General features: G+C 40.3%; 1 protein-coding gene across 3 annotated transcripts in view; it reads left to right on the top strand.

Annotated features, from left to right (window-relative positions):
* MTMR2 (myotubularin related protein 2) overlaps positions 1–16,211 on the top strand; it is a 450,663-nt gene that overhangs the window by 107,804 nt on the left and 326,648 nt on the right. Inside the window, exons 1-2 of one of the 3 annotated variants that reach the window (XM_085621426.1) lie at positions 9,980–10,172; positions 10,268–10,435. The exons of the other annotated variants lie outside the window; for them this stretch is intronic. The gene's annotated coding sequence lies outside the window, so the exon portion shown is untranslated. Of the gene's footprint in view, positions 1–9,979; positions 10,173–10,267; positions 10,436–16,211 lie in introns of those variants that run through there. 3 annotated transcript variants of the gene reach the window in all.

Here is a 16,211-nt window from a genome sequence, read left to right as displayed (position 1 = left end):
GAAACCAGTGAAAGTACGCTTGTTTTGAATTATGTTTTTCACTCATGTATCTACAGACTTGAACGATTATGCATCTAAATCCACGAAAAAACTTTGGCTGTAAGGAAGAAACCAGTGAAAGGACGCTTGGAAGCAATAGAGTCTAGCATAAAACTGTATGATTCTTCTTTTTGTTCACTCAAAACGCACCAATGGATAGTTGATGAGGTTGGTTTCGATAACATCTATACTAAGTATAGTATGGGTAATGGCATAGGATGTACATGGTTTTTCCTCTTCTAAAGGTCACGGTGCTTTCCAAAAAGGCACCAATTTGGGAAATGGCTCACAAATTGCATGGCATGGACTGTAAAGTTAAAGCTATTCAAGGAGTACTCTGCATGTGAGTTCTCTTGACCTCTTTCAATATCCCCATACAGTCCTGAGGGAGAGTTAAATGTCCGGTGATGTCTATGTGACCGATGTCTCGACCGAGACCGTGTTCTTGGATGTTGAGGTTCCACAGAACCCCCTGGTAGGCCTCTGGGGTACCTATGCCCTTAGTACCTAACGTTCCATATACTAGGGACTGACAAGGGTAACCAATCTGGATTGTACCTAATGTACATGCAATCAATTTAGAGAGGAAGCAGCTAGGTTGGGATCCTGAATAGCAGGGTCTCAGCCAGACTTCAGTCGAGAAATAGTGAAACTCCAGCAAAAAGTGGGGGTAACCATAGTAAGCAGATCCTACTCTCCAACATAGGTGTACTGTAATTCTATAGTGGATAGAAAGTTGCCTTGCTGAAGTTGTGGGAGCACCTGTTGGAGTGTGACCATGTGAAAGTGGTCTGACTGTATGTATAGGTCTGAGGTCTGGTTTAGTGCAAGTGGAATTACCTCTACCTCTTCCCCTACCATTGTAGAATAACCTCTGGATGAGCGGGATTGGTTGTTGCCCTTGAAAGAGGAGGAGGAATTCTCAGTGCCCACAGTTTTGAACCCCACTTGTAAAGTTAAACAGTGAAAGGACCCGCTATTGGCAGGTAACTGTAAAGCCCCCATGGACTTTGCAACTTCAGTGTCCTTTTTTTCATCTTTTCAAGCAAGGTATCAACAGCTTAGCCGAAAAGATGGTCGATGTCAAATGGCTGGTTAAGTCTGAAAGGTTATACAATGTATGGCCCACCTCCAAATGGCTTGTGCAAGGCGTCACAGATAAAGGGAGTGTGTCCCACCCTTGTTTCAGTAGCAGTGTTTTGAGAACTGGCTCAATAAAGGGATGCAATTTTGAATCTAAAATCCTACAAAGATTTAGAACTGATTTAAATATCTGGTTCTGGCTGTTGACTTATGTAAGAATCTGCAAACTGGGGCATTATCATTGTAAGCATCTATTCTTAGAATGTTGAGCTGTAGATTCACATGTGCCCTCCTGCCTCCCCCCCTCCCGACACATGTCTGGTTCCGGCTGTTGACTTATGTAAGAATCTGCAAACTGGGGCATTATCATTGTAAGCATCTATTCTTAGAATGTTGAACTGTTGATTCACATGTGCCCTCCTGCCTCCCCCCCCCCCGACACATGTCTGGTTCCGGCTGTTGACTTATGTAAGAATCTGCAAGCTGGGGCATTATCAATGTCAGCATCTATTCTTAGAATGTTGAGCTGTTGATTCGCATGTGCCCTCCTGCCTACCCCCGACACATGTCTGGTTCTGACTGATGACTTATGTAAGAATCTGCAAACTGGGACATTATCATTGTCCGCATCTATTCTTAGAATGTTGAGCTGTAGATTCACATGTGCCCTCCTGCCTCCCCCCCAACACATGTCTGGTACTGGCTGTTGACTTATGTAAGAATCTGTAAACTGGGGCATTATCATTGTCAGCATCTATTCTTAGAATGTTGAGCTGTTGCTTCACATGTGCCCTCCTGCCTCCCCCCCCCCACACATGTCTGGTTCCGGCTGTTGACTTATGCAAGAATCTGCAAACTGGGGCATTATCATTGTCAGCATCTGTTCTTAGAATGTTGAGCTGTTGATTCACATGTGCCCTCCTGCCTCCCCCCCGACGCATGTCTGGTTCTGGCTGTTGACTTATGTAAGAATCTGCAAACTGGGGCATTATCATTGTAAGCATCTATTCTTAGAATGTTGAGCTGTTGATTCACATGTGCCCTCCTGCCTCCCCCCCCCCCCCGACACATGTCTGGTTCCGGCTGTTGACTTATGAAAGAATCTGCAAACTGGGGCATTATCATTGTCAGCATCTATTCTTAGAATGTTGAGCTGTTGATTCACATGTGCCCTCCTGCCTCCCCCCGCCCCCCGACACATGTCTGGTTCCGGCTGTTGACTTATGTAAGAATCTGCAAGCTGGGGTATTATCATTGTCAGCATCTATTCTTAGAATATTGAGCTGTTGATTCACATGTGCCCTCCTGCCTCCCCCGACACATGTCTGGTTCTGGCTGTTGACTTATGTAAGAATCTGCAAACTGGAGCATTATCATTGTCAGCATCGATTCTTAGAATGTTGAGCTGTTGATTCACATGTGCCCTCCTGCCCCCCCCCCCCGACACATGTCTGGTTCTGGCTGTTGACTTATGTAAGAATCTGTAAACTGGGCCATTATCATTGTCAGCATCTATTCTTAGAATGTTGAGCTGTTGATTCACATGTGCCCTCCTGCCTCCCCCCCGACACATGTCTGGTTCCGGCTGTTGACTTATGTAAGAATCTGCAAACTGGGGCATTATCATTGTCAGCATCTATTCTTAGAATGTTGAGCTGTTGATTCACATGTGCCCTCCTGCTTCCACCCCCCCCCCCCCCGACACATGTCTGGTTTTGGCTGTTGACTTATGTAAGAATCTGCAAACTGGGACATTATCATTCTCAGCTTCTATTCTTAGAATGTTGAGCTGTTGATTCACATGTGCCCTCCTGCCTCCCCCCCACACATGGTGTTGTTTTATGTTATTATTTACTTTACATACCCATGGACCACTCTATATTACACTTATTTACTCCATTCTCAACCACTTGTGGGAATAGAATCTAACAATGGAGTCGATGCCCAAGCGGACTAACTACAAAAGGAGTCCCCTTAACTCGCGACTTGAATGACTTGTTCAAAGAAAAACAACTTTTTAAAATCCAGACACAACACTAAATGGCAGGAATATGCAGAGCATTTCAATCTATAGCTGACATGTGAACACATCTTTACCAATGAAAGTAACATGAGGTGACAAGGATGTTCCATCTGTTATAATACATTCGATGTGTATCCACCGGCAGCATTCTTGACATAGTCACTGTTGGAAAGATAGTGGACAAAAAATATGTTATTCTCTTTGGATTGTATACAAGTCTATAGGTTTTTGATGTGGTAACTTAAACTCGTTTCCACAGTATGTGAAAAAAAGTTTTGGAAATTGCACTGAATTAAAATGGTCACCCACAGTTTTTGACTGATATCTAATGCAAATTTCAATAAAAATGCCTTGGTTCATGCTTAAAAGGTACCCAGTGCCAGTATCCTTCAAAAATATTGCAAATGCATACTTGTTCAACTTTTCACACTGTCCCCAGTCAGTGGCAAACTGGTAATGAGAGCATTGGTAGGAAGGGTGCGTGGCCAGCGAGCCAACATGGTGGACGCAACTTGCTAAACAACTAGTGATATAAGCTACAAAAGTTAATATGAAAGTATCTTTAGCCTGACATGTGCAATATTTCCACATTCCAAAAAGATGCTGTATTTACCATAAAGTTTTCCATAAAAACGTCTGAAGTTTTCTGGTTGCAGACACCGCAGAACTCTTCAACAGAATCTAAATGTAAAATAGATGTACATTAGTGCACCTTAACTGCAAACGTAAAAAGTGTAAAATTAATTTGTGCTATTTGGTACACGTTTCCAAGTGTATTCCGATCCAGTACATAGGAGTCACAACTTTTCAAAACACTTTCTAATGGCAAGACAAACAGAGTTTAACCCTTTCGATGCGCATGACGGAGCGGTTCCGTCATGCGCATCGGTCGCGCTGTGCGTATGACGGAACCGCTCCGTCACGGCCCCGCCCGCGCAACGAACCTTCAGCACGGCGCGGTAATCTGCGCCGCGCTGAAGGGGTTAAAATACTCAAACATTAGTGACATTTCTTACTATATTTAATACTATGTATAAAATGTACGCTGTGCCTTTTCTTAAAAATTTTAGAAAAAAAAAATAGCTACCAATTAATCCAAACTTTATGATGACACTAGGGCATGACACTTTTTCAAAATTGAAACATGAAATGTTAAACTCAAACCTGATGACTCCATTAGCTCCATTGCAATTTTTAATCTAAAATACTCCAGAAATCTGGCATTTATTAAAATGTCTGCAACTGGATGCTGACTTATGTAAGAATCTGCAAACTGAGAACAGATTTGAAAATGTTTGTTATCCAAATTACCAAGCTCTTGTTGAATGGACATAAAAACAATTGTTCTCAATATGATCTGGGTTGGAAAGCCATCATCAGAGGTCTCGATCCAACCGCGCTAGTACCATAGTATTGGTCACTGACAAAATCTCAGGAGAATACCAATCTGCTTCCAACGGGCACTAGGGCCTCGTTCAGATGGCGTTCACAAGTGTAATCCCTAATAGCCCACTTTACTATTTGCAACTATTCCAAAGAAAACATCAATTAACTTCAATAATGTATCTTAAAGGAATATCATACATTATTAATTTTGATAAAACAAACTAAGGTTTAGAATATCATTATGGAAGTAATCATTACCAGCATGCAAAAAACACCACAATTGTAGCTGTCCTGTTGTTTTTGGTTAGATTCTACCACTAACTGTCATAGCTCATAGTCGGGACACTTCAGTGCCTGTAGGAAAGCCCTTTAGAGACATATGAATGGTTATGTTAAATTTTTGCGTTTGTCTATGAGAAAAAAACAATAAATATTTTACATTGTTGTCAGTAAAAATGCTCAATTTTAAAAAGAAAACTCATATCGACATTTTTATATTTATGCAATCTTCCAAGTACTAAATAGATCGTGGAAACTATTTTAGGGAAAGGGTACCTCCAATTTTGCAAAAAGTCTTGGTAGACCCGATGATTGGTTATCAGTGAATCGTAAACTATTATTTTCTTTGAAGAAGGTTTCAATATCTGAAAAAGTCAAACAAAAGAAAATGAAATTAAAGCTGGAAGAGGAAGGGAAAAAATTTATGTTTAAAGTGATTCAATACCACTTTTTCTATCATTAAAAGTATTGAAAACTATTGTGTGTTGGATTACTACCCTCACAGAGTTTTTAAAAAAATGTTGGCACTTCAAACTATTACAAGCAGTCATATTTTTCAACAATAACTTCAAAAAGTCTGAATGATAGAAAAATGTTGCAAAAACTTGCGCTTACCAAAAGGATCCAATGAACGCCAGTATCTGTCGGACAAAGAACAGTTTCCATACTATCAAAAGGTACTGGTACAGTATAAAATGTGCTTATGAATAACTTTAACTGACATCCAACATCCATACGTAAACAATTACAAAAAATCAAAGATGTGAATGTCAATTCCATCATAATTGAAATTCGAGAATATTCGCTTTGAAAACAGGTAAACAGATTCATAGCATAATGACATGTGAAATTTACAGTACTATTCAAAACGTTACTCTAACTCTATTTTACACTCCAACATTAATTGATTCAATCATGAACTTTGACAAATCCTTTGAACCAGAAACAGTGAAAAGTCACGTAAGAGATTTAAAAATGTACCCGAAAAGAAATGAGCGGTAATTGCCCATGAATATAGATGACGACGCTGTTGCAGAAATTGCTAAACACTAAGGTTAAAACAAAAGGATAGCATTACACACATTGTTAATTACTTACTATTATTATTATTAATGTTCTTGGCAAGGTCTGTCTGTGTTATTGATGAATAAATACGTACATTTGGTCTTGACATACATATTTTGCTAAGGTACGCATCGATTACCTAGAAAACAATAAGAAAACACATGAACTTTACTAGAGGAACCACCATGTACATCCTACGCCATTACCCATACTATACTGAGTTTAGATGTTATAGAAACAAAACATCATCAACTATCCATTGGTGCTTTTTCAGAGACCAAAAAGAGGAATCATACAGTTTTATGCTCAACACTATCCCTTCCAAGCATCCTTTGGCTGGTTTCTTCCATACAGCCCAAACTTTTCCATGGCTTTAGATGCATAATAGTTCAAGTCTGTAGATACATAAGTGAAACACATAATCTAAAACAAGTTAGAAACATACCTCCATAAAATTATAAACTGACTGTCACCAAAAACATATTACTTTCACCGGCTGCCGGGATCACGTGGGTCATGCGGAGGTCTTGCAATCATATGAGCCCTGCTGGGGGCCGCAAAAAGCAGATTCCAACACACTTCACGTCCGACCTTTGCTCGCTGACACTTCCTAAGGCATCGTAATCTGGACCCAAGCCTCAATCCTGCTCTCCACAGCTCCCACTTAGAGAGATTTCTAATGTTGTCTAAAACCAATGAAATCACCATAAAGGTTAACTGGATTAGCGGAAGGCAATAGACTTATAGAAGTGCACGCCATATAGTAAGCCAGCCACTCACAAACTAAGAAAATATATAATTACAAACATCTAGATACTAATAGAGATACTAAAACCAAGCTGCTTGTCAGAACACCCTTACATTTTCAGTGTCAATATTTCTGACACATTTTGAAAAATAAATTATATATTACTAAAATGACAACCTCACCTCCCAAAAGCACACAAGCTTGCTTTTCAGCAAAATCATTATTCTCCTCTACAAGTGTTTCAAGTGGGAGAGATGCTGGTGATTCATGATTCGTCATGCTTCCTGCTAAATAATTTTTGAAGGTTTACAAAAAAATAATTTTGAAAAAAACATGACTACTCAAACATCCTACCACAAACCTTACTCTAACAAAAATAGGTATTCATAAATCCCTTTTATAAAATACTGTACTTTCCAAAACATATCTTGTGGATAAACTAAAAGTCATGTTCTCTTGCTCAAACTATTACCTTTTCACCTATTAAGGAGACATTTACACAGGCTGATGGAACATTATTCCAATACACATCCAAATTTTGTCCCATTACTAGAAAAAAGGTACCCTTCAATAGATTACCGTTCACGCTCGACTTATAAGGCCTCAACATGTCGAGATTATAAGTTCTACGTAAAGGCAGGTTGCTACTGTTGATCAATTTTACACGCTTTCCATGCAATTCGGAGATAGTGTACAGTCCCGTATAATTAGGCTCCAAAATCCCTCTTTTTCTCGCTGTTTTTCAGAAGCACTAAATCTCCTTCACTGAAAGTGCACAGCTTATATTTCTTTGAAACTCTCTTTTTAAATTTTCTTTCTGCTTTTCCTGGGCAACCTCTATATTCTGTTTGGTCTGCTTCTGCAACTCTGATCTTCTATGTTTCTTTTCTGCGATAATCCCTGCATATTCGCTTTCAGTTGGTAGTACAAACTCAAGCTGTTAAAGGAAACATAAAACTCAATCACTTATTTTTATCACAAAAATATATATCCTTTAAAAATTAAAATAACCATTTCTCTAAATAAATGTTTGGCAAAAAACATTAAAATTAGCACAGCGAAAATAGATTTACTGTTTATAAATTCTTTAAAAGTATCCACCAAGTAGATGTATGTATAATTACATAACATAAATTTGCAGAATAAAACATAGATTAGAGAAATGACTGTGAAAACAAAAATAAACACTTTAACAATTCTTTAAATCAAAAAAAAAAAATCGCAATTTCCTACCAGATCATCGGCCACCTCACTTGGAAATCTTGCTTCTCGGCTGTACATAAGTTGGAAAGGGGAAACTTTTGTTGTGGTATGTGGCTTCGATCGTAAAGCAAACCATGCATGGTCCAAATATAAATCCCAGTCGTTCTGATGCTCATTCACGTACTTGGACAACGTGCTGTAAAATTTCGAAAAGATTAACATGTGGCATGATTGTTACTGGCAGTATTTTAATCAAGTTTCTTTCACTTACATTTCAAATAATTTACAGTACATTTATACAATTTAAACATAAATGTTTCAAGATGCAATTAATATATTATAAAACACCAAAGACATGATTACGATGCCGGACACATTTTCATTTGACCGCCCATGTAGCGTAAGTGGGACCACCTGGCAAACATTCAGCGGACCCACTCCCCTCATTCAAATTAACCATTGAAATCCCTGCAGAGCTGCCAGAGCTGGCTCTGCACTCTTGTAGGAAAAATGCACCCTGCAAAAGTCCAAGTGGGTGTGGAACTGTCCCTCTTCCAGCTGCCTCAAACTACACGCATTGTAATTCGTCACTTGGACTGTAGCAACAAATGACCGTCACACCACATCAGACAAGCTGTCAGATGCGAAAAGACCGCCATGAGAGCAACCCCTCAAGTAGTTACAAACTTAAAAATAGGAAGAATTAGCATTACCTTTCAATGCCTGCATTAGTACGCTCATCTAAACCATTTGTCTGTGGATGGTATGCTGCACTCACAGAACGTTCTATTTGTAAGAGCTTTGATAACTCTGAATAAACCTAAAAAAAATATATATATCTGTATATTTTGTCGAAATATACTTTTCAAATGTGAATGGTTAAAAACAGATACTATATATGTATATATATATTTGGCAAGCAAAATAGAAAATATCATCATTGCATTATCAAAGTTTTAGACCAAGATTGGTCACTCACTTCATTCACAAACTCCCGGCCTTGATCAGATAGAACCCTTTTCGGACTTCCTTGGTGTAAGTACATTTGCAACAGTCTTGAAGCAACCTCGGCTGCAGTCTTGGATTTCAGAGGAAATGCCTCAACCCATTTAAAAAAATAGTCTGTTGCAGTCAGAATATATTTGTATCCTGTAGGAGTGGTAGGTAAAGGTCCCAGCAAATCCACTCCTAAAAGTTCCCAAACTTCTTCCACCTGTTAATATACACAATAAAAATGTTTAAAACAAACCAAAAAATAATTTTGCTATAAGAATGGATCAGTTTATGCAAGTGCCACACATGTTCAATTAATTAATTAGAATCATACCTAATGAGCTGAAAGTTAATAAAGCTAAACATAACAATTTTATAAAATACTTTGATTGGCTTTAATTCTGAGCAAATCTGGAGGGCTGGTTGTTCCTTTTGGCAAACATCACACTCTTTGATCTAAAAATAAAGAAATAAAGATCTCTCAAAGAAAATTTTAAGACATGTCTCCAAAAACACAAATTCATAACAACGGTTTCACTTTGTATATCAAGTGCAGACATAGTACATGTAAAAAGCATACCCTCTGAAGTAACATATCGTTAAAAACAGCCTTTATGTTTATCCACACAATGGCACAATGGATACATTAAAGAAACTCTCACATTAAAGAATCTCTCTAAATCTAAATTCTTTATAAACTCATTAATTATTCTACATTAATAAGATCAAAGGATGGGACAACACACCCATGATCAAAAGAATATTAGGACATTTAAAATGTGAGACATCAGGGTTACAAAAAATGGCTTATAACTATCACAATGGAGAATTATATCTTTTTTTAAATATTTAGAGCAGCACAAAATATTGTTACTCACCCATCGTTCAATATCAATTGTCATATTTAGCCAATAAAATCGGGAGGAAATGCTTTTTTTTGTTTTGTTGATATCGGAATGCCCACCAATAAGAGACGAATGAAATTCACCAAAAAAGTTTTGGGCAGCTTCAGCACCAATGACTACTTTAGTGTTATTTTCTTTACCAGTGTAGAACAAGCTCCCATCTATTTACAAAACAAAACAGAGAAAAAAAAAGTGTTTCAGTAACTATGCATGTCAAAAACAATTACATGAACTGAATATGCCTTTTCTCAACAGGCCTTTACACGTTGCAATGAAAAAACAATATTTGAAAAATTAGAGTACCGTCAACGGTGAATTTTTTAGGCAGTCTACGCAATCCATGCTTCTGGACTTTACTGAAAACTTCAGGATCCACATTACGGCTTACATAATCCAGAAGCTCTTGGTACTTAGTGGCATCCATTTCTATTGAAAAAAATTAAAAAAGGTAACAAAAAGTTAAGAGAATATCATCATAGATGTAAGTACCAAAGTTTACGTGCTCACATTGGTCTTAACTAGACCTGCATTTCTTGATTTCAGTTTCATCCATGACCTTTGAATGACTGAAAAAGATTGGGAGCCTGATTTCCAGTTTGCCGGACACAAAATGGAAACCATGCAACTGGGCCAGGACCAAGACACTACCAGGCCACACACAGGACAGATTAAGAATATTCTTATGGCCTGGTGGGCGGCGTATCACTCCTAGTAAGTGACTGTGGAAAGGCTCATATGTCTGCCTTGAACAGCAAGGCAACAGGGACGTCAGGGACTTTTATGTCATACTGTGTTAGAATGGGGTGCATGCACACCCACTATACTATATTTCAGTTCAACAAACGGCACAATGTATTACAAAGCCATAAATAACTGAACATAAACACACCTCAGGATGATAGTGTTAAACATTAGACTCATCACTGAAGCACTGGCATCCCAATATTACAATTATGGTAAAAGCTCAATGACATGCTTTAAACCTAAAACATATTAGTGTCCATTAACAAATTATTATATGAGTTACTGACATTAAAATACATTCACAAAGTTATCACGAAGACTGACCTTCCCTTGAGTTGGCAAGAAGTGCACTACCGAACATGCACTACCACTGGGAATTTTGAAGCCACAATGGCACTCCAAGCACAGGCTGCACTGCTAAAGAGGCCAACTGGTACGTTGGTGAAAACAGGCCTCTTCAGCAGGGAGGCATGCACATCGGATGGCCACGTTGCGACTTAAGTACATTACAAACCGGAGCAGCGCTATTTACCACCGCAGAGAGCGGTTAATGCGTGTTCGAGAGAGAAACTATAAGGGCATGGGTTAAACATGTATAGGAATGAATTGCTTCAACCTTCCGAAAACTACGGAACATTACAGAATAAATAACACGCAAGGCAAGGTGACGGTACAAAAAAAAAGTAAACATAAAACCACAGTACATCCAAACTATTGCACTGCAGTAAATCAGCACCAAAAACAAAATGCGTCACAGACATGCAAGATTTTTGTGAAAACAGGCCGCATCAGCAGCGAGGCCTGCACATGGGACGGCCACGTGGTGAAGCACTTCACAATAAGCCACAGGGAACAGGAGCAGCGCTAGCTACCACCAGCACAAAAAAAAAATGGGTCACAGACATGCAAGATTTTTGTGAAAACAGGCCGCTTCAGCAGCGAGGCCTGCACAAGGGATGGCCACGTGGCGCAGCACTTCACAATCAGCCAGGGGGAGATTAAGTGATTTGTCCCAAACGCGGACAGGGCCGTGCTCTGGGTATGCACATTCTGTCTTGGGTGTATATTAGAGAAACTGCAGAATGCTGGGGCCAGATCTCAGGAGTCTTGGAGGCAAAGAATGGAAGAACAAGCCGCTATCTCGGCGCATTACTTACTAATGTACAGTCCCGGTTTTCGGTAAATGTGGAGTAAAACGACAGTATGAGGGAATAGAAGGATGAAAGAGGGACGGGGGAGGCAGCTGCCAGAAGCAGATCAGAAATGCAGACTTAACAAGCCTTGTGTCCAGTGTATGGGGGGTGCTGGGAGCCAGGAGGGCACAGCAGACGCAGACAGCACTGGTAAAGAGGCCTCACGAGGGTCGTTGAGAGACGGACAACCTGGTGGCTGTCCCCACTTACATTCAACAATACACAAAGAAGCTGGCTGGTGAAAGTACACATTGGAGGCAGGACTAGTTAAAAGCAAGTTTATTCAATTTAACCTTACAGCAACAATACAGTACAATCAAGTGGTAAGGTGGTGAACACAGGCCTCTTCAGCAGCGAGGCCTGCGCATGGCACGGCCACGTGGCGCAGCAGTTAAGACACAATCTCACATTCAGGCCCGGGGAGATTAAGTGATTAGCCCAGAAACAAAGGGTGGGGAGTCGAACACGAGCTTCGAAGCATACATTACACGAGCCACGTGGCGCAGCAGTTAACATTCAGCCATGGGGAGCAATACAGTGGTCAGCAGCGAGGCCTGTTTCCATCAACTTTCAGTGTAATTGGAATGTCCTCTTGATTTTAAAATGTGTATGCTGTTAATTAAACCAAAAAGAAAGTACAATGTCACCTCACATTCAGGCCCGGGGAGATTAAGTGATTTGCCCAGAAACAAAGGGTGGGGAGTCGAACACGAGGTTAGAAGCATACATTACACGAGCCACATGGCGCAGCAGTTAACATTCAGCCACGGGGAGCAGTACAGTGGTCAGCAGCGAGGCCTGTTTCCACCAACTTACAGTGTAATTGGAATCTCCTGTTCATTTTAAAATACGTATCCTGTTAATTACACCATCATCAAAGTACACTGTCACCTCACATTCAGGCCCGGGGAGATTAAGTGATTTGCCCAGAAACAAAGGGTGGGGAGTCGAACACGAGGTTCGCAGCATACATTACACGAGCCACGTGGTGCAGCAGTTAAAATTCAGCCCTGGGGAGCAGTACAGTGGTCAGCAGCGAAGCGTGTTTTCACCAGCTTTCAGTGTAATTGGAATGTCCTCTTGATTTTAAAATGCGTATGCTGTGAATTAAACCAAAATGAAAGTACAATGTCACCTCACATACAGGCCTGGGGAGATTAAGTGATTTGCCCAGATTCAAAGGGTGGGGAGTCGAACACGAGGTTCAAAGCTTACATTACACGAGCCACGTGGCACAGCAGTTAACATTCAGCCACGGGGAGCAGTCCACTGGTCAGCAGCGAGGCCTGTTTTCACCAACTTTCAGTGTAATTGGAATCTCCTCTTGTTTTTAAAATGCGTATGCTGTTAATTAAACCAAAAAGAAAGTACAATGTCACCTCACATTCAGACCCGGGGAGATTAAGTGATTTGCCCAGAAACAAAGGGTGGGGAGTCGAACCCGAGGTTCGAAGCTTACATTACACGCGCCACGTGGCGCAGCAGTTAGCATTCAGCCACGGGGAGCAGTACAGTGGTCAGCAGCGAGGCCTGTTTTCAGCACTTTACAGTGTATTTGGAAACTCCAGTTCATTTAAAAATGCGTATGCTGTTAATTACACCATCAACAGAGTACAATGTCACCTCACATTCAGGCATGGGGAGATTAAGTGTTAACATTCAGCCACGGGGAGAAGTACAGTAATCATAGTACAGTACTGTCAATTATAATAACTACAGTACAGTCAATTATACTAACAATACAAATTGCTCACCTTGAAAGAACAGGAAAAATAAGTGGTGCACTCGTTCAACAATGGAACGCTCAGCAAGTAATACCTACTCCAGATAAGACTATCCGCAGAGGTGTGACTGCTGATTAGGAGAAGTTCTAGAAGATTGGGCGGGTATCATAGCTTTGGAGAACAGTCATTGGTTGCAGCAGGATGTCAGTGGTTTTCAAAACTGTGATTGGTACTGCTTGATGTCATCATGATGGACATGCAATTCCACCGAAGCACGCATGCGCAAAGCAAGTGGAACCCGTAGGAGGTACACGGCAAATGGGGTGCGTATTGTGCGCCTGCGCGCCCAACAACCACAGAAACACGCATGTGCAACGCAAGCGCAAAGCGAGGGAACGCATAGGGGTACACAGCCAGATGGGGTTCGCATATCGATAGAACACCGGAGCCCCCACCGCGCTACAAAGCCTGTGAGAGCAAGAGCAGCCGCGTAGCAGTGCAGAGAATGTTCCAGCAACCACATAAATGAAAAGGTCACTGAAGCTGACAAATTCAGCTTCCGCTGATTGCGCTGTAAAACCAATTGAGCACATAAAATCATCAACCGCACTATGACTAGATTAAAAAAAAACGTTATGAGGCACTTATCACATGCTGCTGGAGCAGCAAAGAAAGGGGAGGATAGAGTGGTACCGAGAGGTCTTGAGGGACAGACTGTCTGCTGATTGGGCAAACTGTTTCAGTGTTATTTCCCTATGAACCATGGGAACTATAGTTGTATGGTGTACATTTTAGTGGCTGCTGGTGCAAAATAAGTTAAAGAAAGAACAGCCTAATCCTTGTCCGGTCCTGACATAGAATTGTGATTGTTGTGAAGACTTTCTTCAAGTCTTCACTGCACTTGTATACAATCCCTTTCTTGGTCAAATTAACTATAGACCGATTTAATAAAAAGTGGCAGATCCTACAAACTTTTGAATCTCGTTGACACTATTAGGACAAATGCATTCCTAAATAGCTTGTACCTTGGAATTATTCATGCCAACCCCCTTTTCAGATATTTGCATTCCTAAAAGAGTAGTCTTGGAATCCTTAGAAATATTTTGTCTTATTTGTCATAGAATGTCTACTAAATCATGAGAGCTGCTGTTTGACATGTTCTCTATGTTGCAAGTTCTCTGAATAAATGAGGATATTGTTTACTGCAGGGGAACTGCTTAACCCAATTGGCATGATAAGAGATTTATAATGTCCCTACATGTATTAAATGCTGTTTTCCACTCATCTCTCTCAAATCCTCACTTGAAATCAAGATTAGAGAAAATCTTAGTGGATTGTATTTGATCCAATAAGACAGAATGAGATGGAGAGAATAGCAATTCTGTATGGTTACGGAATTTAGTTCACAGCAGAAAATTCGCAGCCGGTACTGCCCATTCGTATTAAGTATTAAAAGGATTGGGGCTCTTAATGTTAAATTAGAGTATCTACTGAAACCCTTGTGTACGTTTTGTTTTAAATATTGTTTGATTACTTCATCATTATTCATCATCAGCGTATAAGCCTGACCATGTATGCCATGCTCCTGGAATCATATCAATACCACAGTCATAATCTCTATGAGGGGCGAGAGTGTATGCCCCTTTCCTACTAAAGACATCAGAGAAATAAGCAGTTGGACTCGATTTTGACTTGACTGACCTTTTTCTTTTCAGTTAACGTTGTCTTTTGGAGGCAAACACTCCAATTCTTGGGTGTTGGAGTTCTGAGGCATGAGCTTACAATGGTACAAATAAGTATGATGTAGACAAGGGGATTATCAGAGCTTTCCAGTCAGTCACAGGATTAGGGAATCTCAACAAGAGGTTCCCAATGCTATAAGAAAGGTAAGGCACAGGCCCACGTTAAGTGCTCAATAGAAGAGGCCTTGTTTACTCATGTACTGGCCCAGATGTGAAAGAAGTGCTATCAGTTCCCTTTAATGTTCTTTGGGTCCTCTTTAACCCAACTGGGAATAGTGTATTGCTCTTTAAAGGAATGATTCATAAAATAGCATGTCGCGCCTTCAGTAAAGCATGGAATGCAAAGGGACCACCCAGAGGGGTCAGGAGGACTTGTCAGGAAATATGAAATCTTTGCGAGAATGGCTGTTTAGAATCAGAAACACTTGTCGTAGGTCTGTCTTCTAGGGACTAGCAGACGTTTTTCCAGATAAGTGAGGACACTGTTGTACAAAATGGCCTGCATTACTCTTTTTCATTTAACATTCAATTCCTTCATGAAGCATGGTCGACGGCCCCCACTTCCATTTGTTTCTCATCCATGGATCTTTCTGCAGAATCTTCTGGATTGGGAGCATACCACAACTGGCAAGCCAACCATCTCTTCTCTTTCAACATTCTCTGCAGTTGTGCAGCAGCCTGTATTGTAAAGTTTATAATAGCATTCCAAAAGCGCATCCTTTGAGGCCTCTTTAAGGTGTTGATAAAGGCAGAAGCCACCACCACCTCATGAGTTCATGCGGCCTCTACCATTAGCTGTTGAAACTGTCTAATAAGTGGAACTAAGTCTTAATTTCCTAGTTTTAAAGTATGAAGGTCAGTATGGGCTCACTGCAATGTTTGTTGTTTGCCAAATATCACCATAAATTATCCCAGAAAAAGATCATAATCCGAAATTCAGAAAATCTTGTTAATAATCAAAGGGGTTACCCATAGCAAGGTTTCATTGTGATGTAAGACAAAGCACACAGGTGTTGACAAATAACGTAAATGACACTGGACCAGAAAGGACTGAAAATATAAGGGTTTTCCAAGGCCTCTACTC

Source organism: Triturus cristatus, chromosome 8, assembly GCF_964204655.1.
Source record: "Triturus cristatus chromosome 8, aTriCri1.1, whole genome shotgun sequence".
Classification (NCBI taxonomy): Eukaryota; Metazoa; Chordata; class Amphibia; order Caudata; family Salamandridae; genus Triturus; species Triturus cristatus.
This window is presented reverse-complemented; position numbering and strand designations above follow the sequence as displayed.